The following is a 26,392-nucleotide window of genomic DNA, read 5'->3' as shown; positions in this document are numbered from 1 at the left end:
TACATTACATTACATGGCAATGCAATGCACAGTTGCTGAAGTTGAACCAAAATGAGCTTGTCATCTGGCTTCTGCAACTTTTAACATGAAAAATCCAATGAGGAGAAGAAAAGCAAAGCCAAAGAGTCCATCCCAAAATCCGACAAACAAGCAAAATGAACAAAAAGCATTGAATTCAATTCTTTCTGATTTTAGAAACTGCATTAAAGAAGGGGTGCACCGGTCCTGGAGATACTGCAATACCAGGTCAATGCGTGGAGTGGACAGAGCAAGCTCTTTTTCCATCTCCCTGTTCTAAAAATCCATTTAATATATGGTCCCCAGATAGGGGACGTATCAGATATTAAACTGATAAGAACAGATACTACACTTGATCTTAGCCAAAAGGCCGAGAAGCGATAACCAGAATTGGTTTCCGACTACGGTGCCACCCAAGGATTCTGAAAAGTCCATTTGTGGAGATGGCCACCTGGACTCCCGTTAAGAAGACATGCTGTCAACCTCTAGATCCCTCACATGCCTGCACTTTTCGGCTTGCTGCTGCTGCAATCCACGCGTTTTAGATCTGCATAACTCCACCTCTTTTAGCACAGTACCCTCAACCCCCGGCTGTTCCCACCCGCCTCAACACCGTTGGAAGGGAGGAGAACCAATTAAGGCGGGGGGGGGGTGGAACGAGCAGCTGTCTACCCTTAGCAGGAGGGTTGCTGATTAATTACCTCTCCTGCTGCTGCTGCTGCTGGCTGTCCAGCAGCAGACTGAAGGTGGCTGCTGCTGTGCGCAGGTATATAAAGGCTCAGAGCCTATTATGACACGCGCAGCCAGCGTTCCATTGCCACATTCCGTCTACTGCAGGCGGGATACCTGGATGGCTGAATGTCACTGAGAAGCTCACAGAGACCGCCATAAGCAACAGTTTAAAAGAATGCCACAGACTAATCAACCAAACTTTTTGGGTTGGTTTCTCTTTTATAGTCTGCAGGCATTAAATGAAAGAAGTCAGTGTTCCAGCAGAGGGAGACAACGTTTCAGAAAAGGCATTGTAGCAAACCAAAAAAGAAATTTTAAGCGCAGCAGAGTAACCAGCTCACATACCTGTTAGCTCAGGTGAGTTTAAAAGGCTGCTGTTGATAACAAGGGCATTTGCTAAATAGATGGTGTGTGTGCAACAATATACTGAAAGGTCAATTATATTGTGCAGCTTATCTCACCACCTGTAGTTATTTAGGTGAAAGCTCCAAAATGCTTGCCTAATATGTCTGTTTATCCAAAAGGAAGTATAGAGGGAGAGCTAGATAGATAGCATTGCATTACATTACATTACATGGCAATGCAATGCACAGTTGCTGAAGTTGAACCAAAATGAGCTTGTCATCTGGCTTCTGCAACTTTTAACATGAAAAATCCAATGAGGAGAAGAAAAGCAAAGCCAAAGAGTCCATCCCAAAATCCGACAAACAAGCAAAATGAACAAAAAGCATTGAATTCAATTCTTTCTGATTTTAGAAACTGCATTAAAGAAGGGGTGCACCGGTCCTGGAGATACTGCAATACCAGGTCAATGCGTGGAGTGGACAGAGCAAGCTCTTTTTCCATCTCCCTGTTCTAAAAATCCATTTAATATATGGTCCCCAGATAGGGGACGTATCAGATATTAAACTGATAAGAACAGATACTACACTTGATCTTAGCCAAAAGGCCGAGAAGCGATAACCAGAATTGGTTTCCGACTACGGTGCCACCCAAAGATTCTGAAAAGTCCATTTGTGGAGATGGCCACCTGGACTCCCGTTAAGAAGACATGCTGTCAACCTCTAGATCCCTCACATGCCTGCACTTTTCGGCTTGCTGCTGCTGCAATCCACGCGTTTTAGATCTGCATAACTCCACTTCTTTTAGCACAGTACCCTCAACCCCCGGCTGTTCCCACCCGCCTCAACACCGTTGGAAGGGAGGAGAACCAATTAAGGCGGGGGGGGGGTGGAACGAGCAGCTGTCTACCCTTAGAAGGAGGGTTGCTGATTAATTACCTCTCCTGCTGCTGCTGGCTGTCCAGCAGCAGACTGAAGGTGGCTGCTGCTGTGCGCAGGTATATAAAGGCTCAGAGCCTATTATGACACGCGCAGCCAGCGTTCCATTGCCACATTCCGTCTACTGCAGGCGGGATACCTGGATGGCTGAATGTCACTGAGAAGCTCACAGAGACCGCCATAAGCAACAGTTTAAAAGAATGCCACAGACTAATCAACCAAACTTTTTGGGTTGGTTTCTCTTTTATAGTCTGCAGGCATTAAATGAAAGAAGTCAGTGTTCCAGCAGAGGGAGACAACGTTTCAGAAAAGGCATTGTAGCAAACCAAAAAAGAAATTTTAAGCGCAGCAGAGTAACCAGCTCACATTCCTGTTAGCTCAGGTGAGTTTAAATGGCTGCTGTTGATAACAAGGGCATTTGCTAAATAGATGGTGTGTGTGCAACAATATACTGAAAAGTCAATTATATTGTGCAGCTTATCTCACCACCTGTAGTTATTTAGGTGAAAGCTCCAAAATGCTTGCCTAATATGTCTGTTTATCCAAAAGGAAGTATAGAGGGAGAGCTAGATAGATAGCATTGCATTACATTACATTACATGGCAATGCAATGCACAGTTGCTGAAGTTGAACCAAAATGAGCTTGTCATCTGGCTTCTGCAACTTTTAACATGAAAAATCCAATGAGGAGAAGAAAAGCAAAGCCAAAGAGTCCATCCCAAAATCCGACAAACAAGCAAAATGAACAAAAAGCATTGAATTCAATTCTTTCTGATTTTAGAAACTGCATTAAAGAAGGGGTGCACCGGTCCTGGAGATACTGCAATACCAGGTCAACGCGTGGAGTGGACAGAGCAAGCTCTTTTTCCATCTCCCTGTTCTAAAAATCCATTTAATATATGGTCCCCAGATAGGGGACGTATCAGATATTAAACTGATAAGAACAGATACTACACTTGATCTTAGCCAAAAGGCCGAGAAGCGATAACCAGAATTGGTTTCCGACTACGGTGCCACCCAAGGATTCTGAAAAGTCCATTTGTGGAGATGGCCACCTGGACTCCCGTTAAGAAGACATGCTGTCAACCTCTAGATCCCTCACATGCCTGCACTTTTCGGCTTGCTGCTGCTGCAATCCACGCGTTTTAGATCTGCATAACTCCACCTCTTTTAGCACAGTACCCTCAACCCCCGGCTGTTCCCACCCGCCTCAACACCGTTGGAAGGGAGGAGAACCAATTAAGGCGGGGGGGGGGGGTGGAACGAGCAGCTGTCTACCCTTAGCAGGAGGGTTGCTGATTAATTACCTCTCCTGCTGCTGCTGCTGCTGGCTGTCCAGCAGCAGACTGAAGGTGGCTGCTGCTGTGCGCAGGTATATAAAGGCTCAGAGCCTATTATGACACGCGCAGCCAGCGTTCCATTGCCACATTCCGTCTACTGCAGGCGGGATACCTGGATGGCTGAATGTCACTGAGAAGCTCACAGAGACCGCCATAAGCAACAGTTTAAAAGAATGCCACAGACTAATCAACCAAACTTTTTGGGTTGGTTTCTCTTTTATAGTCTGCAGGCATTAAATGAAAGAAGTCAGTGTTCCAGCAGAGGGAGACAACGTTTCAGAAAAGGCATTGTAGCAAACCAAAAAAGAAATTTTAAGCGCAGCAGAGTAACCAGCTCACATACCTGTTAGCTGAGGTGAGTTTAAAAGGCTGCTGTTGATAGCAAGGGCATTTGCTAAATAGATGGTGTGTGTGCAACAATATACTGAAAGGTCAATTATATTGTGCAGCTTATCTCACCACCTGTAGTTATTTAGGTGAAAGCTCCAAAATGCTTGCCTAATATGTCTGTTTATCCAAAAGGAAGTATAGAGGGAGAGCTAGATAGATAGCATTGCATTACATTACATTACATGGCAATGCAATGCACAGTTGCTGAAGTTGAACCAAAATGAGCTTGTCATCTGGCTTCTGCAACTTTTAACATGAAAAATCCAATGAGGAGAAGAAAAGCAAAGCCAAAGAGTAAATCCCAAAATCCGACAAACAAGCAAAATGAACAAAAAGCATTGAATTCAATTCTTTCTGATTTTAGAAACTGCATTAAAGAAGGGGTGCACCGGTCCTGGAGATACTGCAATACCAGGTCAATGCGTGGAGTGGACAGAGCAAGCTCTTTTTCCATCTCCCTGTTCTAAAAATCCATTTAATATATGGTCCCCAGATAGGGGACGTATCAGATATTAAACTGATAAGAACAGATACTACACTTGATCTTAGCCAAAAGGCTGAGAAGCGATAACCAGAATTGGTTTCCGACTACGGTGCCACCCAAGGATTCTGAAAAGTCCATTTGTGGAGATGGCAACCTGGACTCCCGTTAAGAAGACATGCTGTCAACCTCTAGATCCCTCACATGCCTGCACTTTTCGGCTTGCTGCTGCTGCAATCCACGCGTTTTAGATCTGCATAACTCCACCTCTTTTAGCACAGTACCCTTAACCCCCGGCTGTTCCCACCCGCCTCAACACCGTTGGAAGGGAGGAGAACCAATTAAGGCGGGGGGGGGGGGTGGAACGAGCAGCTGTCTACCCTTAGCAGGAGGGTTGCTGATTAATTACCTCTCCTGCTGCTGCTGCTGCTGGCTGTCCAGCAGCAGACTGAAGGTGGCTGCTGCTGTGCGCAGGTATATAAAGGCTCAGAGCCTATTATGACACGCGCAGCCAGCGTTCCAATGCCACATTCCGTCTACTGCAGGCGGGATACCTGGATGGCTGAATGTCACTGAGAAGCTCACAGAGACCGCCATAAGCAACAGTTTAAAAGAATGCCACAGACTAATCAACCAAACTTTTTGGGTTGGTTTCTCTTTTATAGTCTGCAGGCATTAAATGAAAGAAGTCAGTGTTCCAGCAGAGGGAGACAACGTTTCAGAAAAGGCATTGTAGCAAACCAAAAAAGAAATTTTAAGCGCAGCAGAGTAACCAGCTCACATACCTGTTAGCTCAGGTGAGTTTAAAAGGCTGCTGTTGATAACAAGGGCATTTGCTAAATAGATGGTGTGTGTGCAACAATATACTGAAAGGTCAATTATATTGTGCAGCTTATCTCACCACCTGTAGTTATTTAGGTGAAAGCTCCAAAATGCTTGCCTAATATGTCTGTTTATCCAAAAGGAAGTATAGAGGGAGAGCTAGATAGATAGCATTGCATTACATTACATTACATGGCAATGCAATGCACAGTTGCTGAAGTTGAACCAAAATGAGCTTGTCATCTGGCTTCTGCAACTTTTAACATGAAAAATCCAATGAGGAGAAGAAAAGCAAAGCCAAAGAGTCCATCCCAAAATCCGACAAACAAGCAAAATGAACAAAAAGCATTGAATTCAATTCTTTCTGATTTTAGAAACTGCATTAAAGAAGGGGTGCACCGGTCCTGGAAATACTGCAATACCAGGTCAATGCGTGGAGTGGACAGAGCAAGCTCTTTTTCCATCTCCCTGTTCTAAAAATCCATTTAATATATGGTCCCCAGATAGGGGACGTATCAGATATTAAACTGATAAGAACAGATACTACACTTGATCTTAGCCAAAAGGCCGAGAAGCGATAACCAGAATTGGTTTCCGACTACGGTGCCACCCAAGGATTCTGAAAAGTCCATTTGTGGAGATGGCCACCTGGACTCCCGTTAAGAAGACATGCTGTCAACCTCTAGATCCCTCACATGCCTGCACTTTTCGGCTTGCTGCTGCTGCAATCCACGCGTTTTAGATCTGCATAACTCCACCTCTTTTAGCACAGTACCCTCAACCCCCGGCTGTTCCCACCCGCCTCAACACCGTTGGAAGGGAGGAGAACCAATTAAGGCGGGGGGGGGGTGGAACGAGCAGCTGTCTACCCTTAGCAGGAGGGTTGCTGATTAATTACCTCTCCTGCTGCTGCTGCTGCTGGCTGTCCAGCAGCAGACTGAAGGTGGCTGCTGCTGTGCGCAGGTATATAAAGGCTCAGAGCCTATTATGACACGCGCAGCCAGCGTTCCATTGCCACATTCCGTCTACTGCAGGCGGGATACCTGGATGGCTGAATGTCACTGAGAAGCTCACAGAGACCGCCATAAGCAACAGTTTAAAAGAATGCCACAGACTAATCAACCAAACTTTTTGGGTTGGTTTCTCTTTTATAGTCTGCAGGCATTAAATGAAAGAAGTCAGTGTTCCAGCAGAGGGAGACAACGTTTCAGAAAAGGCATTGTAGCAAACCAAAAAAGAAATTTTAAGCGCAGCAGAGTAACCAGCTCACATACCTGTTAGCTCAGGTGAGTTTAAAAGGCTGCTGTTGATAACAAGGGCATTTGCTAAATAGATGGTGTGTGTGCAACAATATACTGAAAGGTCAATTATATTGTGCAGCTTATCTCACCACCTGTAGTTATTTAGGTGAAAGCTCCAAAATGCTTGCCTAATATGTCTGTTTATCCAAAAGGAAGTATAGAGGGAGAGCTAGATAGATAGCACTGCATTACATTACTTTACATGGCAATGCAATGCACAGTTGCTGAAGCTGAACCAAAATGAGCTTGTCATCTGGCTTCTGCAACTTTTAACATGAAAAATCCAATGAGGAGAAGAAAAGCAAAGCCAAAGAGTCCATCCCAAAATCCGACAAACAAGCAAAATGAACAAAAAGCATTGAATTCAATTCTTTCTGATTTTAGAAACTGCATTAAAGAAGGGGTGCACCGGTCCTGGAGATACTGCAATACCAGGTCAATGCGTGGAGTGGACAGAGCAAGCTCTTTTTCCATCTCCCTGTTCTAAAAATCCATTTAATATATGGTCCCCAGATAGGGGACGTATCAGATATTAAACTGATAAGAACAGATACTACACTTGATCTTAGCCAAAAGGCCGAGAAGCGATAACCAGAATTGGTTTCCGACTACGGTGCCACCCAAGGATTCTGAAAAGTCCATTTGTGGAGATGGCCACCTGGACTCCCGTTAAGAAGACATGCTGTCAACCTCTAGATCCCTCACATGCCTGCACTTTTCGGCTTGCTGCTGCTGCAATCCACGCGTTTTAGATCTGCATAACTCCACCTCTTTTAGCACAGTACCCTCAACCCCCGGCTGTTCCCACCCGCCTCAACACCGTTGGAAGGGAGGAGAACCAATTAAGGCGGGGGGGGGGGTGGAACGAGCAGCTGTCTACCCTTAGCAGGAGGGTTGCTGATTAATTACCTCTCCTGCTGCTGCTGCTGCTGCTGGCTGTCCAGCAGCAGACTGAAGGTGGCTGCTGCTGTGCGCAGGTATATAAAGGCTCAGAGCCTATTATGACACGCGCAGCCAGCGTTCCATTGCCACATTCCGTCTACTGCAGGCGGGATACCTGGATGGCTGAATGTCACTGAGAAGCTCACAGAGACCGCCATAAGCAACAGTTTAAAAGAATGCCACAGACTAATCAACCAAACTTTTTGGGTTGGTTTCTCTTTTATAGTCTGCAGGCATTAAATGAAAGAAGTCAGTGTTCCAGCAGAGGGAGACAACGTTTCAGAAAAGGCATTGTAGCAAACCAAAAAAGAAATTTTAAGCGCAGCAGAGTAACCAGCTCACATACCTGTTAGCTCAGGTGAGTTTAAAAGGCTGCTGTTGATAACAAGGGCATTTGCTAAATAGATGGTGTGTGTGCAACAATATACTGAAAGGTCAATTATATTGTGCAGCTTATCTCACCACCTGTAGTTATTTAGGTGAAAGCTCCAAAATGCTTGCCTAATATGTCTGTTTATCCAAAAGGAAGTATAGAGGGAGAGCTAGATAGATAGCATTGCATTACATTACATTACATGGCAATGCAATGCACAGTTGCTGAAGTTGAACCAAAATGAGCTTGTCATCTGGCTTCTGCAACTTTTAACATGAAAAATCCAATGAGGAGAAGAAAAGCAAAGCCAAAGAGTCCATCCCAAAATCCGACAAACAAGCAAAATGAACAAAAAGCATTGAATTCAATTCTTTCTGATTTTAGAAACTGCATTAAAGAAGGGGTGCACCGGTCCTGGAGATACTGCAATACCAGGTCAATGCGTGGAGTGGACAGAGCAAGCTCTTTTTCCATCTCCCTGTTCTAAAAATCCATTTAATATATGGTCCCCAGATAGGGGACGTATCAGATATTAAACTGATAAGAACAGATACTACACTTGATCTTAGCCAAAAGGCCGAGAAGCGATAACCAGAATTGGTTTCCGACTACGGTGCCACCCAAGGATTCTGAAAAGTCCATTTGTGGAGATGGCCACCTGGACTCCCGTTAAGAAGACATGCTGTCAACCTCTAGATCCCTCACATGCCTGCACTTTTCGGCTTGCTGCTGCTGCAATCCACGCGTTTTAGATCTGCATAACTCCACCTCTTTTAGCACAGTACCCTCAACCCCCGGCTGTTCCCACCCGCCTCAACACCGTTGGAAGGGAGGAGAACCAATTAAGGCGGGGGGGGGGGTGGAACGAGCAGCTGTCTACCCTTAGCAGGAGGGTTGCTGATTAATTACCTCTCCTGCTGCTGCTGCTGCTGGCTGTCCAGCAGCAGACTGAAGGTGGCTGCTGCTGTGCGCAGGTATATAAAGGCTCAGAGCCTATTATGACACGCGCAGCCAGCGTTCCATTGCCACATTCCGTCTACTGCAGGCGGGATACCTGGATGGCTGAATGTCACTGAGAAGCTCACAGAGACCGCCATAAGCAACAGTTTAAAAGAATGCCACAGACTAATCAACCAAACTTTTTGGGTTGGTTTCTCTTTTATAGTCTGCAGGCATTAAATGAAAGAAGTCAGTGTTCCAGCAGAGGGAGACAACGTTTCAGAAAAGGCATTGTAGCAAACCAAAAAAGAAATTTTAAGCGCAGCAGAGTAACCAGCTCACATACCTGTTAGATCAGGTGAGTTTAAAAGGCTGCTGTTGATAACAAGGGCATTTGCTAAATAGATGGTGTGTGTGCAACAATATACTGAAAGGTCAATTATATTGTGCAGCTTATCTCACCACCTGTAGTTATTTAGGTGAAAGCTCCAAAATGCTTGCCTAATATGTCTGTTTATCCAAAAGGAAGTATAGAGGGAGAGCTAGATAGATAGCATTGCATTACATTACATTACATGGCAATGCAATGCACAGTTGCTGAAGTTGAACCAAAATGAGCTTGTCATCTGGCTTCTGCAACTTTTAACATGAAAAATCCAATGAGGAGAAGAAAAGCAAAGCCAAAGAGTCCATCCCAAAATCCGACAAACAAGCAAAATGAACAAAAAGCATTGAATTCAATTCTTTCTGATTTTAGAAACTGCATTAAAGAAGGGGTGCACCGGTCCTGGAGATACTGCAATACCAGGTCAATGCGTGGAGTGGACAGAGCAAGCTCTTTTTCCATCTCCCTGTTCTAAAAATCCATTTAATATATGGTCCCCAGATAGGGGACGTATCAGATATTAAACTGATAAGAACAGATACTACACTTGATCTTAGCCAAAAGGCCGAGAAGCGATAACCAGAATTGGTTTCCGACTACGGTGCCACCCAAGGATTCTGAAAAGTCCATTTGTGGAGATGGCCACCTGGACTCCCGTTAAGAAGACATGCTGTCAACCTCTAGATCCCTCACATGCCTGCACTTTTCGGCTTGCTGCTGCTGCAATCCACGCGTTTTAGATCTGCATAACTCCACCTCTTTTAGCACAGTACCCTCAACCCCCGGCTGTTCCCACCCGCCTCAACACCGTTGGAAGGGAGGAGAACCAATTAAGGCGGGGGGGGGGTGGAACGAGCAGCTGTCTACCCTTAGCAGGAGGGTTGCTGATTAATTACCTCTCCTGCTGCTGCTGCTGCTGGCTGTCCAGCAGCAGACTGAAGGTGGCTGCTGCTGTGCGCAGGTATATAAAGGCTCAGAGCCTATTATGACACGCGCAGCCAGCGTTCCATTGCCACATTCCGTCTACTGCAGGCGGGATACCTGGATGGCTGAATGTCACTGAGAAGCTCACAGAGACCGCCATAAGCAACAGTTTAAAAGAATGCCACAGACTAATCAACCAAACTTTTTGGGTTGGTTTCTCTTTTATAGTCTGCAGGCATTAAATGAAAGAAGTCAGTGTTCCAGCAGAGGGAGACAACGTTTCAGAAAAGGCATTGTAGCAAACCAAAAAAGAAATTTTAAGCGCAGCAGAGTAACCAGCTCACATACCTGTTAGCTCAGGTGAGTTTAAAAGGCTGCTGTTGATAACAAGGGCATTTGCTAAATAGATGGTGTGTGTGCAACAATATACTGAAAGGTCAATTATATTGTGCAGCTTATCTCACCACCTGTAGTTATTTAGGTGAAAGCTCCAAAATGCTTGCCTAATATGTCTGTTTATCCAAAAGGAAGTATAGAGGGAGAGCTAGATAGATAGCATTGCATTACATTACATTACATGGCAATGCAATGCACAGTTGCTGAAGTTGAACCAAAATGAGCTTGTCATCTGGCTTCTGCAACTTTTAACATGAAAAATCCAATGAGGAGAAGAAAAGCAAAGCCAAAGAGTCCATCCCAAAATCCGACAAACAAGCAAAATGAACAAAAAGCATTGAATTCAATTCTTTCTGATTTTAGAAACTGCATTAAAGAAGGGGTGCACCGGTCCTGGAGATACTGCAATACCAGGTCAATGCGTGGAGTGGACAGAGCAAGCTCTTTTTCCATCTCCCTGTTCTAAAAATCCATTTAATATATGGTCCCCAGATAGGGGACGTATCAGATATTAAACTGATAAGAACAGATACTACACTTGATCTTAGCCAAAAGGCCGAGAAGCGATAACCAGAATTGGTTTCCGACTACGGTGCCACCCAAAGATTCTGAAAAGTCCATTTGTGGAGATGGCCACCTGGACTCCCGTTAAGAAGACATGCTGTCAACCTCTAGATCCCTCACATGCCTGCACTTTTCGGCTTGCTGCTGCTGCAATCCACGCGTTTTAGATCTGCATAACTCCACTTCTTTTAGCACAGTACCCTCAACCCCCGGCTGTTCCCACCCGCCTCAACACCGTTGGAAGGGAGGAGAACCAATTAAGGCGGGGGGGGGGTGGAACGAGCAGCTGTCTACCCTTAGAAGGAGGGTTGCTGATTAATTACCTCTCCTGCTGCTGCTGGCTGTCCAGCAGCAGACTGAAGGTGGCTGCTGCTGTGCGCAGGTATATAAAGGCTCAGAGCCTATTATGACACGCGCAGCCAGCGTTCCATTGCCACATTCCGTCTACTGCAGGCGGGATACCTGGATGGCTGAATGTCACTGAGAAGCTCACAGAGACCGCCATAAGCAACAGTTTAAAAGAATGCCACAGACTAATCAACCAAACTTTTTGGGTTGGTTTCTCTTTTATAGTCTGCAGGCATTAAATGAAAGAAGTCAGTGTTCCAGCAGAGGGAGACAACGTTTCAGAAAAGGCATTGTAGCAAACCAAAAAAGAAATTTTAAGCGCAGCAGAGTAACCAGCTCACATTCCTGTTAGCTCAGGTGAGTTTAAATGGCTGCTGTTGATAACAAGGGCATTTGCTAAATAGATGGTGTGTGTGCAACAATATACTGAAAAGTCAATTATATTGTGCAGCTTATCTCACCACCTGTAGTTATTTAGGTGAAAGCTCCAAAATGCTTGCCTAATATGTCTGTTTATCCAAAAGGAAGTATAGAGGGAGAGCTAGATAGATAGCATTGCATTACATTACATTACATGGCAATGCAATGCACAGTTGCTGAAGTTGAACCAAAATGAGCTTGTCATCTGGCTTCTGCAACTTTTAACATGAAAAATCCAATGAGGAGAAGAAAAGCAAAGCCAAAGAGTCCATCCCAAAATCCGACAAACAAGCAAAATGAACAAAAAGCATTGAATTCAATTCTTTCTGATTTTAGAAACTGCATTAAAGAAGGGGTGCACCGGTCCTGGAGATACTGCAATACCAGGTCAACGCGTGGAGTGGACAGAGCAAGCTCTTTTTCCATCTCCCTGTTCTAAAAATCCATTTAATATATGGTCCCCAGATAGGGGACGTATCAGATATTAAACTGATAAGAACAGATACTACACTTGATCTTAGCCAAAAGGCCGAGAAGCGATAACCAGAATTGGTTTCCGACTACGGTGCCACCCAAGGATTCTGAAAAGTCCATTTGTGGAGATGGCCACCTGGACTCCCGTTAAGAAGACATGCTGTCAACCTCTAGATCCCTCACATGCCTGCACTTTTCGGCTTGCTGCTGCTGCAATCCACGCGTTTTAGATCTGCATAACTCCACCTCTTTTAGCACAGTACCCTCAACCCCCGGCTGTTCCCACCCGCCTCAACACCGTTGGAAGGGAGGAGAACCAATTAAGGCGGGGGGGGGGGGGTGGAACGAGCAGCTGTCTACCCTTAGCAGGAGGGTTGCTGATTAATTACCTCTCCTGCTGCTGCTGCTGCTGGCTGTCCAGCAGCAGACTGAAGGTGGCTGCTGCTGTGCGCAGGTATATAAAGGCTCAGAGCCTATTATGACACGCGCAGCCAGCGTTCCATTGCCACATTCCGTCTACTGCAGGCGGGATACCTGGATGGCTGAATGTCACTGAGAAGCTCACAGAGACCGCCATAAGCAACAGTTTAAAAGAATGCCACAGACTAATCAACCAAACTTTTTGGGTTGGTTTCTCTTTTATAGTCTGCAGGCATTAAATGAAAGAAGTCAGTGTTCCAGCAGAGGGAGACAACGTTTCAGAAAAGGCATTGTAGCAAACCAAAAAAGAAATTTTAAGCGCAGCAGAGTAACCAGCTCACATACCTGTTAGCTGAGGTGAGTTTAAAAGGCTGCTGTTGATAGCAAGGGCATTTGCTAAATAGATGGTGTGTGTGCAACAATATACTGAAAGGTCAATTATATTGTGCAGCTTATCTCACCACCTGTAGTTATTTAGGTGAAAGCTCCAAAATGCTTGCCTAATATGTCTGTTTATCCAAAAGGAAGTATAGAGGGAGAGCTAGATAGATAGCATTGCATTACATTACATTACATGGCAATGCAATGCACAGTTGCTGAAGTTGAACCAAAATGAGCTTGTCATCTGGCTTCTGCAACTTTTAACATGAAAAATCCAATGAGGAGAAGAAAAGCAAAGCCAAAGAGTAAATCCCAAAATCCGACAAACAAGCAAAATGAACAAAAAGCATTGAATTCAATTCTTTCTGATTTTAGAAACTGCATTAAAGAAGGGGTGCACCGGTCCTGGAGATACTGCAATACCAGGTCAATGCGTGGAGTGGACAGAGCAAGCTCTTTTTCCATCTCCCTGTTCTAAAAATCCATTTAATATATGGTCCCCAGATAGGGGACGTATCAGATATTAAACTGATAAGAACAGATACTACACTTGATCTTAGCCAAAAGGCTGAGAAGCGATAACCAGAATTGGTTTCCGACTACGGTGCCACCCAAGGATTCTGAAAAGTCCATTTGTGGAGATGGCAACCTGGACTCCCGTTAAGAAGACATGCTGTCAACCTCTAGATCCCTCACATGCCTGCACTTTTCGGCTTGCTGCTGCTGCAATCCACGCGTTTTAGATCTGCATAACTCCACCTCTTTTAGCACAGTACCCTTAACCCCCGGCTGTTCCCACCCGCCTCAACACCGTTGGAAGGGAGGAGAACCAATTAAGGCGGGGGGGGGGGGTGGAACGAGCAGCTGTCTACCCTTAGCAGGAGGGTTGCTGATTAATTACCTCTCCTGCTGCTGCTGCTGCTGGCTGTCCAGCAGCAGACTGAAGGTGGCTGCTGCTGTGCGCAGGTATATAAAGGCTCAGAGCCTATTATGACACGCGCAGCCAGCGTTCCAATGCCACATTCCGTCTACTGCAGGCGGGATACCTGGATGGCTGAATGTCACTGAGAAGCTCACAGAGACCGCCATAAGCAACAGTTTAAAAGAATGCCACAGACTAATCAACCAAACTTTTTGGGTTGGTTTCTCTTTTATAGTCTGCAGGCATTAAATGAAAGAAGTCAGTGTTCCAGCAGAGGGAGACAACGTTTCAGAAAAGGCATTGTAGCAAACCAAAAAAGAAATTTTAAGTGCAGCAGAGTAACCAGCTCACATACCTGTTAGCTCAGGTGAGTTTAAAAGGCTGCTGTTGATAACAAGGGCATTTGCTAAATTGATGGTGTGTGTGCAACAATATACTGAAAGGTCAATTATATTGTGCAGCTTATCTCACCACCTGTAGTTATTTAGGTGAAAGCTCCAAAATGCTTGCCTAATATGTCTGTTTACCCAAAAGGAAGTATAGAGGGAGAGCTAGATAGATAGCATTGCATTACATTACATTACATGGCAATGCAATGCACAGTTGCTGAAGTTGAACCAAAATGAGCTTTTCATCTGGCTTCTGCAACTTTTAACATGAAAAATCCAATGAGGAGAAGAAAAGCAAAGCCAAAGAGTCCATCCCAAAATCCGACAAACAAGCAAAATGAACAAAAAGCATTGAATTCAATTCTTTCTGATTTTAGAAACTGCATTAAAGAAGGGGTGCACCGGTCCTGGAGATACTGCAATACCAGGTCAATGCGTGGAGTGGACAGAGCAAGCTCTTTTTCCATCTCCCTGTTCTAAAAATCCATTTAATATATGGTCCCCAGATAGGGGACGTATCAGATATTAAACTGATAAGAACAGATACTACACTTGATCTTAGCCAAAAGGCCGAGAAGCGATAACCAGAATTGGTTTCCGACTACGGTGCCACCCAAGGATTCTGAAAAGTCCATTTGTGGAGATGGCCACCTGGACTCCCGTTAAGAAGACATGCTGTCAACCTCTAGATCCCTCACATGCCTGCACTTTTCGGCTTGCTGCTGCTGCAATCCACGCGTTTTAGATCTGCATAACTCCACCTCTTTTAGCACAGTACCCTCAACCCCCGGCTGTTCCCACCCGCCTCAACACCGTTGGAAGGGAGGAGAACCAATTAAGGCGGGGGGGGGGGTGGAACGAGCAGCTGTCTACCCTTAGCAGGAGGGTTGCTGATTAATTACCTCTCCTGCTGCTGCTGCTGGCTGTCCAGCAGCAGACTGAAGGTGGCTGCTGCTGTGCGCAGGTATATAAAGGCTCAGAGCCTATTATGACACGCGCAGCCAGCGTTCCATTGCCACATTCCGTCTACTGCAGGCGGGATACCTGGATGGCTGAATGTCACTGAGAAGCTCACAGAGACCGCCATAAGCAACAGTTTAAAAGAATGCCACAGACTAATCAACCAAACTTTTTGGTTGGTTTCTCTTTTATAGTCTGCAGGCATTAAATGAAAGAATTCAGTGTTCCAGCAGAGGGAGACAACGTTTCAGAAAAGGCATTGTAGCAAACCAAAAAAGAAATTTTAAGCGCAGCAGAGTAACCAGCTCACATACCTGTTAGCTCAGGTGAGTTTAAAAGGCTGCTGTTGATAACAAGGGCATTTGCTAAATAGATGGTGTGTGTGCAACAATATACTGAAAGGTCAATTATATTGTGCAGCTTATCTCACCACCTGTAGTTATTTAGGTGAAAGCTCCAAAATGCTTGCCTAATATGTCTGTTTATCCAAAAGGAAGTATAGAGGGAGAGCTAGATAGATAGCATTGCATTACATTACATTACATGGCAATGCAATGCACAGTTGCTGAAGTTGAACCAAAATGAGCTTGTCATCTGGCTTCTGCAACTTTTAACATGAAAAATCCAATGAGGAGAAGAAAAGCAAAGCCAAAGAGTCCATCCCAAAATCCGACAAACAAGCAAAATGAACAAAAAGCATTGAATTCAATTCTTTCTGATTTTAGAAACTGCATTAAAGAAGGGGTGCACCGGTCCTGGAAATACTGCAATACCAGGTCAATGCGTGGAGTGGACAGAGCAAGCTCTTTTTCCATCTCCCTGTTCTAAAAATCCATTTAATATATGGTCCCCAGATAGGGGACGTATCAGATATTAAACTGATAAGAACAGATACTACACTTGATCTTAGCCAAAAGGCCGAGAAGCGATAACCAGAATTGGTTTCCGACTACGGTGCCACCCAAGGATTCTGAAAAGTCCATTTGTGGAGATGGCCACCTGGACTCCCGTTAAGAAGACATGCTGTCAACCTCTAGATCCCTCACATGCCTGCACTTTTCGGCTTGCTGCTGCTGCAATCCACGCGTTTTAGATCTGCATAACTCCACCTCTTTTAGCACAGTACCCTCAACCCCCGGCTGTTCCCACCCGCCTCAACACCGTTGGAAGGGAGGAGAACCAATTAAGGCGGGGGGGGGGTGGAACGAGCAGCTGTCTACCCTTAGCAGGAGGGTTGCTGATTAATTACCTCTCCTGCTGCTGCTGCTGCTGGCTGTCCAGCAGCAGACTGAAGGTGGCTGCTGCTGTGCGCAGGTATATAAAGGCTCAGAGCCTATTATGACACGCGCAGCCAGCGTTCCATTGCCACATTCCGTCTACTGCAGGCGGGATACCTGGATGGCTGAATGTCACTGAGAAGCTCACAGAGACCGCCATAAGCAACAGTTTAAAAGAATGCCACAGACTAATCAACCAAACTTTTTGGGTTGGTTTCTCTTTTATAGTCTGCAGGCATTAAATGAAAGAAGTCAGTGTTCCAGCAGAGGGAGACAACGTTTCAGAAAAGGCATTGTAGCAAACCAAAAAAGAAATTTTAAGCGCAGCAGAGTAACCAGCTCACATACCTGTTAGCTCAGGTGAGTTTAAAAGGCTGCTGTTGATAACAAGGGCATTTGCTAAATAGATGGTGTGTGTGCAACAATATACTGAAAGGTCAATTATATTGTGCAGCTTATCTCACCACCTGTAGTTATTTAGGTGAAAGCTCCAAAATGCTTGCCTAATATGTCTGTTTATCCAAAAGGAAGTATAGAGGGAGAGCTAGATAGATAGCATTGCATTACATTACATTACATGGCAATGCAATGCACAGTTGCTGAAGTTGAACCAAAATGAGCTTGTCATCTGGCTTCTGCAACTTTTAACATGAAAAATCCAATGAGGAGAAGAAAAGCAAAGCCAAAGAGTCCATCCCAAAATCCGACAAACAAGCAAAATGAACAAAAAGCATTGAATTCAATTCTTTCTGATTTTAGAAACTGCATTAAAGAAGGGGTGCACCGGTCCTGGAGATACTGCAATACCAGGTCAATGCGTGGAGTGGACAGAGCAAGCTCTTTTTCCATCTCCCTGTTCTAAAAATCCATTTAATATATGGTCCCCAGATAGGGGACGTATCAGATATTAAACTGATAAGAACAGATACTACACTTGATCTTAGCCAAAAGGCCGAGAAGCGATAACCAGAATTGGTTTCCGACTACGGTGCCACCCAAGGATTCTGAAAAGTCCATTTGTGGAGATGGCCACCTGGACTCCCGTTAAGAAGACATGCTGTCAACCTCTAGATCCCTCACATGCCTGCACTTTTCGGCTTGCTGCTGCTGCAATCCACGCGTTTTAGATCTGCATAACTCCACCTCTTTTAGCACAGTACCCTCAACCCCCGGCTGTTCCCACCCGCCTCAACACCGTTGGAAGGGAGGAGAACCAATTAAGGCGGGGGGGGGGGTGGAACGAGCAGCTGTCTACCCTTAGCAGGAGGGTTGCTGATTAATTACCTCTCCTGCTGCTGCTGCTGCTGGCTGTCCAGCAGCAGACTGAAGGTGGCTGCTGCTGTGCGCAGGTATATAAAGGCTCAGAGCCTATTATGACACGCGCAGCCAGCGTTCCATTGCCACATTCCGTCTACTGCAGGCGGGATACCTGGATGGCTGAATGTCACTGAGAAGCTCACAGAGACCGCCATAAGCAACAGTTTAAAAGAATGCCACAGACTAATCAACCAAACTTTTTGGGTTGGTTTCTCTTTTATAGTCTGCAGGCATTAAATGAAAGAAGTCAGTGTTCCAGCAGAGGGAGACAACGTTTCAGAAAAGGCATTGTAGCAAACCAAAAAAGAAATTTTAAGCGCAGCAGAGTAACCAGCTCACATACCTGTTAGATCAGGTGAGTTTAAAAGGCTGCTGTTGATAACAAGGGCATTTGCTAAATAGATGGTGTGTGTGCAACAATATACTGAAAGGTCAATTATATTGTGCAGCTTATCTCACCACCTGTAGTTATTTAGGTGAAAGCTCCAAAATGCTTGCCTAATATGTCTGTTTATCCAAAAGGAAGTATAGAGGGAGAGCTAGATAGATAGCATTGCATTACATTACATTACATGGCAATGCAATGCACAGTTGCTGAAGTTGAACCAAAATGAGCTTGTCATCTGGCTTCTGCAACTTTTAACATGAAAAATCCAATGAGGAGAAGAAAAGCAAAGCCAAAGAGTCCATCCCAAAATCCGACAAACAAGCAAAATGAACAAAAAGCATTGAATTCAATTCTTTCTGATTTTAGAAACTGCATTAAAGAAGGGGTGCACCGGTCCTGGAGATACTGCAATACCAGGTCAATGCGTGGAGTGGACAGAGCAAGCTCTTTTTCCATCTCCCTGTTCTAAAAATCCATTTAATATATGGTCCCCAGATAGGGGACGTATCAGATATTAAACTGATAAGAACAGATACTACACTTGATCTTAGCCAAAAGGCCGAGAAGCGATAACCAGAATTGGTTTCCGACTACGGTGCCACCCAAGGATTCTGAAAAGTCCATTTGTGGAGATGGCCACCTGGACTCCCGTTAAGAAGACATGCTGTCAACCTCTAGATCCCTCACATGCCTGCACTTTTCGGCTTGCTGCTGCTGCAATCCACGCGTTTTAGATCTGCATAACTCCACCTCTTTTAGCACAGTACCCTCAACCCCCGGCTGTTCCCACCCGCCTCAACACCGTTGGAAGGGAGGAGAACCAATTAAGGCGGGGGGGGGGTGGAACGAGCAGCTGTCTACCCTTAGCAGGAGGGTTGCTGATTAATTACCTCTCCTGCTGCTGCTGCTGCTGGCTGTCCAGCAGCAGACTGAAGGTGGCTGCTGCTGTGCGCAGGTATATAAAGGCTCAGAGCCTATTATGACACGCGCAGCCAGCGTTCCATTGCCACATTCCGTCTACTGCAGGCGGGATACCTGGATGGCTGAATGTCACTGAGAAGCTCACAGAGACCGCCATAAGCAACAGTTTAAAAGAATGCCACAGACTAATCAACCAAACTTTTGGGGTTGGTTTCTCTTTTATAGTCTGCAGGCATTAAATGAAAGAAGTCAGTGTTCCAGCAGAGGGAGACAACGTTTCAGAAAAGGCATTGTAGCAAACCAAAAAAGAAATTTTAAGCGCAGCAGAGTAACCAGCTCACATACCTGTTAGCTCAGGTGAGTTTAAAAGGCTGCTGTTGATAACAAGGGCATTTGCTAAATAGATGGTGTGTGTGCAACAATATACTGAAAGGTCAATTATATTGTGCAGCTTATCTCACCACCTGTAGTTATTTAGGTGAAAGCTCCAAAATGCTTGCCTAATATGTCTGTTTATCCAAAAGGAAGTATAGAGGGAGAGCTAGATAGATAGCATTGCATTACATTACATTACATGGCAATGCAATGCACAGTTGCTGAAGTTGAACCAAAATGAGCTTGTCATCTGGCTTCTGCAACTTTTAACATGAAAAATCCAATGAGGAGAAGAAAAGCAAAGCCAAAGAGTCCATCCCAAAATCTGACAAACAAGCAAAATGAACAAAAAGCATTGAATTCAATTCTTTCTGATTTTAGAAACTGCATTAAAGAAGGGGTGCACCGGTCCTGGAGATACTGCAATACCAGGTCAATGCGTGGAGTGGACAGAGCAAGCTCTTTTTCCATCTCCCTGTTCTAAAAATCCATTTAATATATGGTCCCCAGATAGGGGACGTATCAGATATTAAACTGATAAGAACAGATACTACACTTGATCTTAGCCAAAAGGCCGAGAAGCGATAACCAGAATTGGTTTCCGACTACGGTGCCACCCAAGGATTCTGAAAAGTCCATTTGTGGAGATGGCCACCTGGACTCCCGTTAAGAAGACATGCTGTCAACCTCTAGATCCCTCACATGCCTGCACTTTTCGGCTTGCTGCTGCTGCAATCCACGCGTTTTAGATCTGCATAACTCCACCTCTTTTAGCACAGTACCCTCAACCCCCGGCTGTTCCCACCCGCCTCAACACCGTTGGAAGGGAGGAGAACCAATTAAGGCGGGGGGGGGGCGGGTGGAACGAGCAGCTGTCTACCCTTAGCAGGAGGGTTGCTGATTAATTACCTCTCCTGCTGCTGCTGCTGCTGGCTGTCCAGCAGCAGACTGAAGGTGGCTGCTGCTGTGCGCAGGTATATAAAGGCTCAGAGCCTATTATGACACGCGCAGCCAGCGTTCCATTGCCACATTCCGTCTACTGCAGGCGGGATACCTGGATGGCTGAATGTCACTGAGAAGCTCACAGAGACCGCCATAAGCAACAGTTTAAAAGAATGCCACAGACTAATCAACCAAACTTTTGGGGTTGGTTTCTCTTTTATAGTCTGCAGGCATTAAATGAAAGAAGTCAGTGTTCCAGCAGAGGGAGACAACGTTTCAGAAAAGGCATTGTAGCAAACCAAAAAAGAAATTTTAAGCGCAGCAGAGTAACCAGCTCACATACCTGTTAGCTCAGGTGAGTTTAAAAGGCTGCTGTTGATAACAAGGGCATTTGCTAAATAGATGGTGTGTGTGCAACAATATACTGAAAGGTCAATTATATTGTGCAGCTTATCTCACCACCTGTAGTTATTTAGGTGAAAGCTCCAAAATGCTTGCCTAATATGTCTGTTTATCCAAAAGGAAGTATAGAGGGAGAGCTAGATAGATAGCATTGCATTACATTACATTACATGGCAATGCAATGCACAGTTGCTGAAGTTGAACCAAAATGAGCTTGTCATCTGGCTTCTGCAACTTTTAACATGAAAAATCCAATGAGGAGAAGAAAAGCAAAGCCAAAGAGTCCATCCCAAAATCCGACAAACAAGCAAAATGAACAAAAAGCATTGAATTCAATTCTTTCTGATTTTAGAAACTGCATTAAAGAAGGGGTGCACCGGTCCTGGAGATACTGCAATACCAGGTCAATGCGTGGAGTGGACAGAGCAAGCTCTTTTTCCATCTCCCTGTTCTAAAAATCCATTTAATATATGGTCCCCAGATAGGGGACGTATCAGATATTAAACTGATAAGAACAGATACTACACTTGATCTTAGCCAAAAGGCCGAGAAGCGATAACCAGAATTGGTTTCCGACTACGGTGCCACCCAAGGATTCTGAAAAGTCCATTTGTGGAGATGGCCACCTGGACTCCCGTTAAGAAGACATGCTGTCAACCTCTAGATCCCTCACATGCCTGCACTTTTCGGCTTGCTGCTGCTGCAATCCACGCGTTTTACATCTGCATAACTCCACCTCTTTTAGCACAGTACCCTCAACCCCCGGCTGTTCCCACCCGCCTCAACACCGTTGGAAGGGAGGAGAACCAATTAAGGCGGGGGGGGGGGGTGGAACGAGCAGCTGTCTACCCTTAGCAGGAGGGTTGCTGATTAATTACCTCTCCTGCTGCTGCTGCTGCTGGCTGTCCAGCAGCAGACTGAAGGTGGCTGCTGCTGTGCGCAGGTATATAAAGGCTCAGAGCCTATTATGACACGCGCAGCCAGCGTTCCATTGCCACATTCCGTCTACTGCAGGCGGGATACCTGGATGGCTGAATGTCACTGAGAAGCTCACAGAGACCGCCATAAGCAACAGTTTAAAAGAATGCCACAGACTAATCAACCAAACTTTTTGGGTTGGTTTCTCTTTTATAGTCTGCAGGCATTAAATGAAAGAAGTCAGTGTTCCAGCAGAGGGAGACAACGTTTCAGAAAAGGCATTGTAGCAAACCAAAAAAGAAATTTTAAGCGCAGCAGAGTAACCAGCTCACATACCTGTTAGCTCAGGTGAGTTTAAAAGGCTGCTGTTGATAACAAGGGCATTTGCTAAATAGATGGTGTGTGTGCAACAATATACTGAAAGGTCAATTATATTGTGCAGCTTATCTCACCACCTGTAGTTATTTAGGTGAAAGCTCCAAAATGCTTGCCTAATATGTCTGTTTATCCAAAAGGAAGTATAGAGGGAGAGCTAGATAGATAGCATTGCATTACATTACATTACATGGCAATGCAATGCACAGTTGCTGAAGTTGAACCAAAATGAGCTTGTCATCTGGCTTCTGCAACTTTTAACATGAAAAATCCAATGAGGAGAAGAAAAGCAAAGCCAAAGAGTCCATCCCAAAATCCGACAAACAAGCAAAATGAACAAAAAGCATTGAATTCAATTCTTTCTGATTTTAGAAACTGCATTAAAGAAGGGGTGCACCGGTCCTGGAGATACTGCAATACCAGGTCAATGCGTGGAGTGGACAGAGCAAGCTCTTTTTCCATCTCCCTGTTCTAAAAATCCATTTAATGTATGGTCCCCAGATAGGGGACGTATCAGATATTAAACTGATAAGAACAGATACTACACTTGATCTTAGCCAAAAGGCCGAGAAGCGATAACCAGAATTGGTTTCCGACTACGGTGCCACCCAAGGATTCTGAAAAGTCCATTTGTGGAGATGGCCACCTGGACTCCCGTTAAGAAGACATGCTGTCAACCTCTAGATCCCTCACATGCCTGCACTTTTCGGCTTGCTGCTGCTGCAATCCACGCGTTTTAGATCTGCATAACTCCACCTCTTTTAGCACAGTACCCTCAACCCCCGGCTGTTCCCACCCGCCTCAACACCGTTGGAAGGGAGGAGAACCAATTAAGGCGGGGGGGGGGGTGGAACGAGCAGCTGTCTACCCTTAGCAGGAGGGTTGCTGATTAATTACCTCTCCTGCTGCTGCTGCTGCTGGCTGTCCAGCAGCAGACTGAAGGTGGCTGCTGCTGTGCGCAGGTATATAAAGGCTCAGAGCCTATTATGACACGCGCAGCCAGCGTTCCATTGCCACATTCCGTCTACTGCAGGCGGGATACCTGGATGGCTGAATGTCACTGAGAAGCTCACAGAGACCGCCATAAGCAACAGTTTAAAAGAATGCCACAGACTAATCAACCAAACTTTTTGGGTTGGTTTCTCTTTTATAGTCTGCAGGCATTAAATGAAAGAAGTCAGTGTTCCAGCAGAGGGAGACAACGTTTCAGAAAAGGCATTGTAGCAAACCAAAAAAGAAATTTTAAGCGCAGCAGAGTAACCAGCTCACATACCTGTTAGCTCAGGTGAGTTTAAAAGGCTGCTGTTGATAACAAGGGCATTTGCTAAATAGATGGTGTGTGTGCAACAATATACTGAAAGGTCAATTATATTGTGCAGCTTATCTCACCACCTGTAGTTATTTAGGTGAAAGCTCCAAAATGCTTGCCTAATATGTCTGTTTATCCAAAAGGAAGTATAGAGGGAGAGCTAGATAGATAGCATTGCATTACATTACATTACATGGCAATGCAATGCACAGTTGCTGAAGTTGAACCAAAATGAGCTTGTCATCTGGCTTCTGCAACTTTTAACATGAAAAATCCAATGAGGAGAAGAAAAGCAAAGCCAAAGAGTCCATCCCAAAATCCGACAAACAAGCAAAATGAACAAAAAGCATTGAATTCAATTCTTTCTGATTTTAGAAACTGCATTAAAGAAGGGGTGCACCGGTCCTGGAGATACTGCAATACCAGGTCAATGCGTGGAGTGGACAGAGCAAGCTCTTTTTCCATCTCCCTGTTCTAAAAATCCATTTAATATATGGTCCCCAGATAGGGGACGTATCAGATATTAAACTGATAAGAACAGATACTACACTTGATCTTAGCCAAAAGGCCGAGAAGCGATAACCAGAATTGGTTTCCGACTACGGTGCCACCCAAGGATTCTGAAAAGTCCATTTGTGGAGATGGCCACCTGGACTCCCGTTAAGAAGACATGCTGTCAACCTCTAGATCCCTCACATGCCTGCACTTTTCGGCTTGCTGCTGCTGCAATCCACGCGTTTTAGATCTGCATAACTCCACCTCTTTTAGCACAGTACCCTCAACCCCCGGCTGTTCCCACCCGCCTCAACACCGTTGGAAGGGAGGAGAACCAATTAAGGCGGGGGGGGGTGGAACGAGCAGCTGTCTACCCTTAGCAGGAGGGTTGCTGATTAATTACCTCTCCTGCTGCTGCTGCTGCTGGCTGTCCAGCAGCAGACTGAAGGTGGCTGCTGCTGTGCGCAGGTATATAAAGGCTCAGAGCCTATTATGACACGCGCAGCCAGCGTTCCATTGCCACATTCCGTCTACTGCAGGCGGGATACCTGGATGGCTGAATGTCACTGAGAAGCTCACAGAGACCGCCATAAGCAACAGTTTAAAAGAATGCCACAGACTAATCAACCAAACTTTTTGGGTTGGTTTCTCTTTTATAGTCTGCAGGCATTAAATGAAAGAAGTCAGTGTTCCAGCAGAGGGAGACAACGTTTCAGAAAAGGCATTGTAGCAAACCAAAAAAGAAATTTTAAGCGCAGCAGAGTAACCAGCTCACATACCTGTTAGCTCAGGTGAGTTTAAAAGGCTGCTGTTGATAACAAGGGCATTTGCTAAATAGATGGTGTGTGTGCAACAATATACTGAAAGGTCAATTATATTGTGCAGCTTATCTCACCACCTGTAGTTATTTAGGTGAAAGCTCCAAAATGCTTGCCTAATATGTCTGTTTATCCAAAAGGAAGTATAGAGGGAGAGCTAGATAGATAGCATTGCATTACATTACATTACATGGCAATGCAATGCACAGTTGCTGAAGTTGAACCAAAATGAGCTTGTCATCTGGCTTCTGCAACTTTTAACATGAAAAATCCAATGAGGAGAAGAAAAGCAAAGCCAAAGAGTCTATCCCAAAATCCGACAAACAAGCAAAATGAACAAAAAGCATTGAATTCAATTCTTTCTGATTTTAGAAACTGCATTAAAGAAGGGGTGCACCGGTCCTGGAGATACTGCAATACCAGGTCAATGCGTGGAGTGGACAGAGCAAGCTCTTTTTCCATCTCCCTGTTCTAAAAATCCATTTAATATATGGTCCCCAGATAGGGGACGTATCAGATATTAAACTGATAAGAACAGATACTACACTTGATCTTAGCCAAAAGGCCGAGAAGCGATAACCAGAATTGGTTTCCGACTACGGTGCCACCCAAGGATTCTGAAAAGTCCATTTGTGGAGATGGCCACCTGGACTCCCGTTAAGAAGACATGCTGTCAACCTCTAGATCCCTCACATGCCTGCACTTTTCGGCTTGCTGCTGCTGCAATCCACGCGTTTTAGATCTGCATAACTCCACCTCTTTTAGCACAGTACCCTCAACCCCCGGCTGTTCCCACCCGCCTCAACACCGTTGGAAGGGAGGAGAACCAATTAAGGCGGGGGGGGGGGTGGAACGAGCAGCTGTCTACCCTTAGCAGGAGGGTTGCTGATTAATTACCTCTCCTGCTGCTGCTGCTGGCTGTCCAGCAGCAGACTGAAGGTGGCTGCTGCTGTGCGCAGGTATATAAAGGCTCAGAGCCTATTATGACACGCGCAGCCAGCGTTCCATTGCCACATTCCGTCTACTGCAGGCGGGATACCTGGATGGCTGAATGTCACTGAGAAGCTCACAGAGACCGCCATAAGCAACAGTTTAAAAGAATGCCACAGACTAATCAACCAAACTTTTTGGGTTGGTTTCTCTTTTATAGTCTGCAGGCATTAAATGAAAGAAGTCAGTGTTCCAGCAGAGGGAGACAACGTTTCAGAAAAGGCATTGTAGCAAACCAAAAAAGAAATTTTAAGCGCAGCAGAGTAACCAGCTCACATACCTGTTAGCTCAGGTGAGTTTAAAAGGCTGCTGTTGATAACAAGGGCATTTGCTAAATAGATGGTGTGTGTGCAACAATATACTGAAAGGTCAATTATATTGTGCAGCTTATCTCACCACCTGTAGTTATTTAGGTGAAAGCTCCAAAATGCTTGCCTAATATGTCTGTTTATCCAAAAGGAAGTATAGAGGGAGAGCTAGATAGATAGCATTGCATTACATTACATTACATGGCAATGCAATGCACAGTTGCTGAAGTTGAACCAAAATGAGCTTGTCATCTGGCTTCTGCAACTTTTAACATGAAAAATCCAATGAGGAGAAGAAAAGCAAAGCCAAAGAGTCCATCCCAAAATCCGACAAACAAGCAAAATGAACAAAAAGC

General features: G+C 45.1%; 20 non-coding genes across 20 annotated transcripts; all 20 read right to left on the bottom strand.

Moving 5' to 3' along the window:
• Window positions 1–209: 209 nt before the first annotated feature.
• Window positions 210–400, bottom strand: LOC141199989 (U2 spliceosomal RNA). Its single transcript, XR_012271726.1, has one exon. It is a non-coding gene; the product is annotated as a U2 spliceosomal RNA (small nuclear RNA).
• A 1,120-nt stretch (window positions 401–1,520) lies between these two features.
• On the bottom strand, window positions 1,521–1,711 carry LOC141199988 (U2 spliceosomal RNA). Its single transcript, XR_012271725.1, has one exon. It is a non-coding gene; the product is annotated as a U2 spliceosomal RNA (small nuclear RNA).
• Window positions 1,712–2,825: 1,114 nt separating this feature from the next.
• On the bottom strand, window positions 2,826–3,016 carry LOC141200375 (U2 spliceosomal RNA). The gene has a single exon (XR_012272097.1). It is a non-coding gene; the product is annotated as a U2 spliceosomal RNA (small nuclear RNA).
• Window positions 3,017–4,138: 1,122 nt separating this feature from the next.
• LOC141200353 (U2 spliceosomal RNA) lies at window positions 4,139–4,329 on the bottom strand. The gene has a single exon (XR_012272075.1). It is a non-coding gene; the product is annotated as a U2 spliceosomal RNA (small nuclear RNA).
• A 1,122-nt stretch (window positions 4,330–5,451) lies between these two features.
• On the bottom strand, window positions 5,452–5,642 carry LOC141200230 (U2 spliceosomal RNA). Its single transcript, XR_012271956.1, has one exon. It is a non-coding gene; the product is annotated as a U2 spliceosomal RNA (small nuclear RNA).
• Window positions 5,643–6,762: 1,120 nt separating this feature from the next.
• Window positions 6,763–6,953, bottom strand: LOC141199987 (U2 spliceosomal RNA). Its single transcript, XR_012271724.1, has one exon. It is a non-coding gene; the product is annotated as a U2 spliceosomal RNA (small nuclear RNA).
• Window positions 6,954–8,077: 1,124 nt separating this feature from the next.
• Window positions 8,078–8,268, bottom strand: LOC141199985 (U2 spliceosomal RNA). Its single transcript, XR_012271723.1, has one exon. It is a non-coding gene; the product is annotated as a U2 spliceosomal RNA (small nuclear RNA).
• A 1,121-nt stretch (window positions 8,269–9,389) lies between these two features.
• On the bottom strand, window positions 9,390–9,580 carry LOC141199984 (U2 spliceosomal RNA). Its single transcript, XR_012271722.1, has one exon. It is a non-coding gene; the product is annotated as a U2 spliceosomal RNA (small nuclear RNA).
• A 1,120-nt stretch (window positions 9,581–10,700) lies between these two features.
• Window positions 10,701–10,891, bottom strand: LOC141199983 (U2 spliceosomal RNA). The gene has a single exon (XR_012271721.1). It is a non-coding gene; the product is annotated as a U2 spliceosomal RNA (small nuclear RNA).
• Window positions 10,892–12,005: 1,114 nt separating this feature from the next.
• On the bottom strand, window positions 12,006–12,196 carry LOC141200373 (U2 spliceosomal RNA). The gene has a single exon (XR_012272095.1). It is a non-coding gene; the product is annotated as a U2 spliceosomal RNA (small nuclear RNA).
• Window positions 12,197–13,319: 1,123 nt separating this feature from the next.
• Window positions 13,320–13,510, bottom strand: LOC141200351 (U2 spliceosomal RNA). The gene has a single exon (XR_012272073.1). It is a non-coding gene; the product is annotated as a U2 spliceosomal RNA (small nuclear RNA).
• Window positions 13,511–14,632: 1,122 nt separating this feature from the next.
• LOC141199982 (U2 spliceosomal RNA) lies at window positions 14,633–14,823 on the bottom strand. The gene has a single exon (XR_012271720.1). It is a non-coding gene; the product is annotated as a U2 spliceosomal RNA (small nuclear RNA).
• A 1,117-nt stretch (window positions 14,824–15,940) lies between these two features.
• Window positions 15,941–16,131, bottom strand: LOC141200229 (U2 spliceosomal RNA). The gene has a single exon (XR_012271955.1). It is a non-coding gene; the product is annotated as a U2 spliceosomal RNA (small nuclear RNA).
• A 1,120-nt stretch (window positions 16,132–17,251) lies between these two features.
• Window positions 17,252–17,442, bottom strand: LOC141199981 (U2 spliceosomal RNA). Its single transcript, XR_012271719.1, has one exon. It is a non-coding gene; the product is annotated as a U2 spliceosomal RNA (small nuclear RNA).
• A 1,121-nt stretch (window positions 17,443–18,563) lies between these two features.
• On the bottom strand, window positions 18,564–18,754 carry LOC141199979 (U2 spliceosomal RNA). Its single transcript, XR_012271717.1, has one exon. It is a non-coding gene; the product is annotated as a U2 spliceosomal RNA (small nuclear RNA).
• Window positions 18,755–19,874: 1,120 nt separating this feature from the next.
• Window positions 19,875–20,065, bottom strand: LOC141199978 (U2 spliceosomal RNA). The gene has a single exon (XR_012271716.1). It is a non-coding gene; the product is annotated as a U2 spliceosomal RNA (small nuclear RNA).
• Window positions 20,066–21,189: 1,124 nt separating this feature from the next.
• LOC141199977 (U2 spliceosomal RNA) lies at window positions 21,190–21,380 on the bottom strand. Its single transcript, XR_012271715.1, has one exon. It is a non-coding gene; the product is annotated as a U2 spliceosomal RNA (small nuclear RNA).
• Window positions 21,381–22,502: 1,122 nt separating this feature from the next.
• Window positions 22,503–22,693, bottom strand: LOC141200379 (U2 spliceosomal RNA). The gene has a single exon (XR_012272101.1). It is a non-coding gene; the product is annotated as a U2 spliceosomal RNA (small nuclear RNA).
• A 1,121-nt stretch (window positions 22,694–23,814) lies between these two features.
• Window positions 23,815–24,005, bottom strand: LOC141199976 (U2 spliceosomal RNA). Its single transcript, XR_012271714.1, has one exon. It is a non-coding gene; the product is annotated as a U2 spliceosomal RNA (small nuclear RNA).
• Window positions 24,006–25,124: 1,119 nt separating this feature from the next.
• LOC141199975 (U2 spliceosomal RNA) lies at window positions 25,125–25,315 on the bottom strand. Its single transcript, XR_012271713.1, has one exon. It is a non-coding gene; the product is annotated as a U2 spliceosomal RNA (small nuclear RNA).
• Between the last annotated feature and the right edge of the window lie 1,077 nt (window positions 25,316–26,392).

Source organism: Phyllobates terribilis, unplaced genomic scaffold (assembly GCF_046119375.1).
Source record: "Phyllobates terribilis strain yellow unplaced genomic scaffold, ASM4611937v1 Scaffold_108__1_contigs__length_5656254, whole genome shotgun sequence".
Classification (NCBI taxonomy): domain Eukaryota; kingdom Metazoa; phylum Chordata; class Amphibia; order Anura; family Dendrobatidae; genus Phyllobates; species Phyllobates terribilis.
This window is presented reverse-complemented; position numbering and strand designations above follow the sequence as displayed.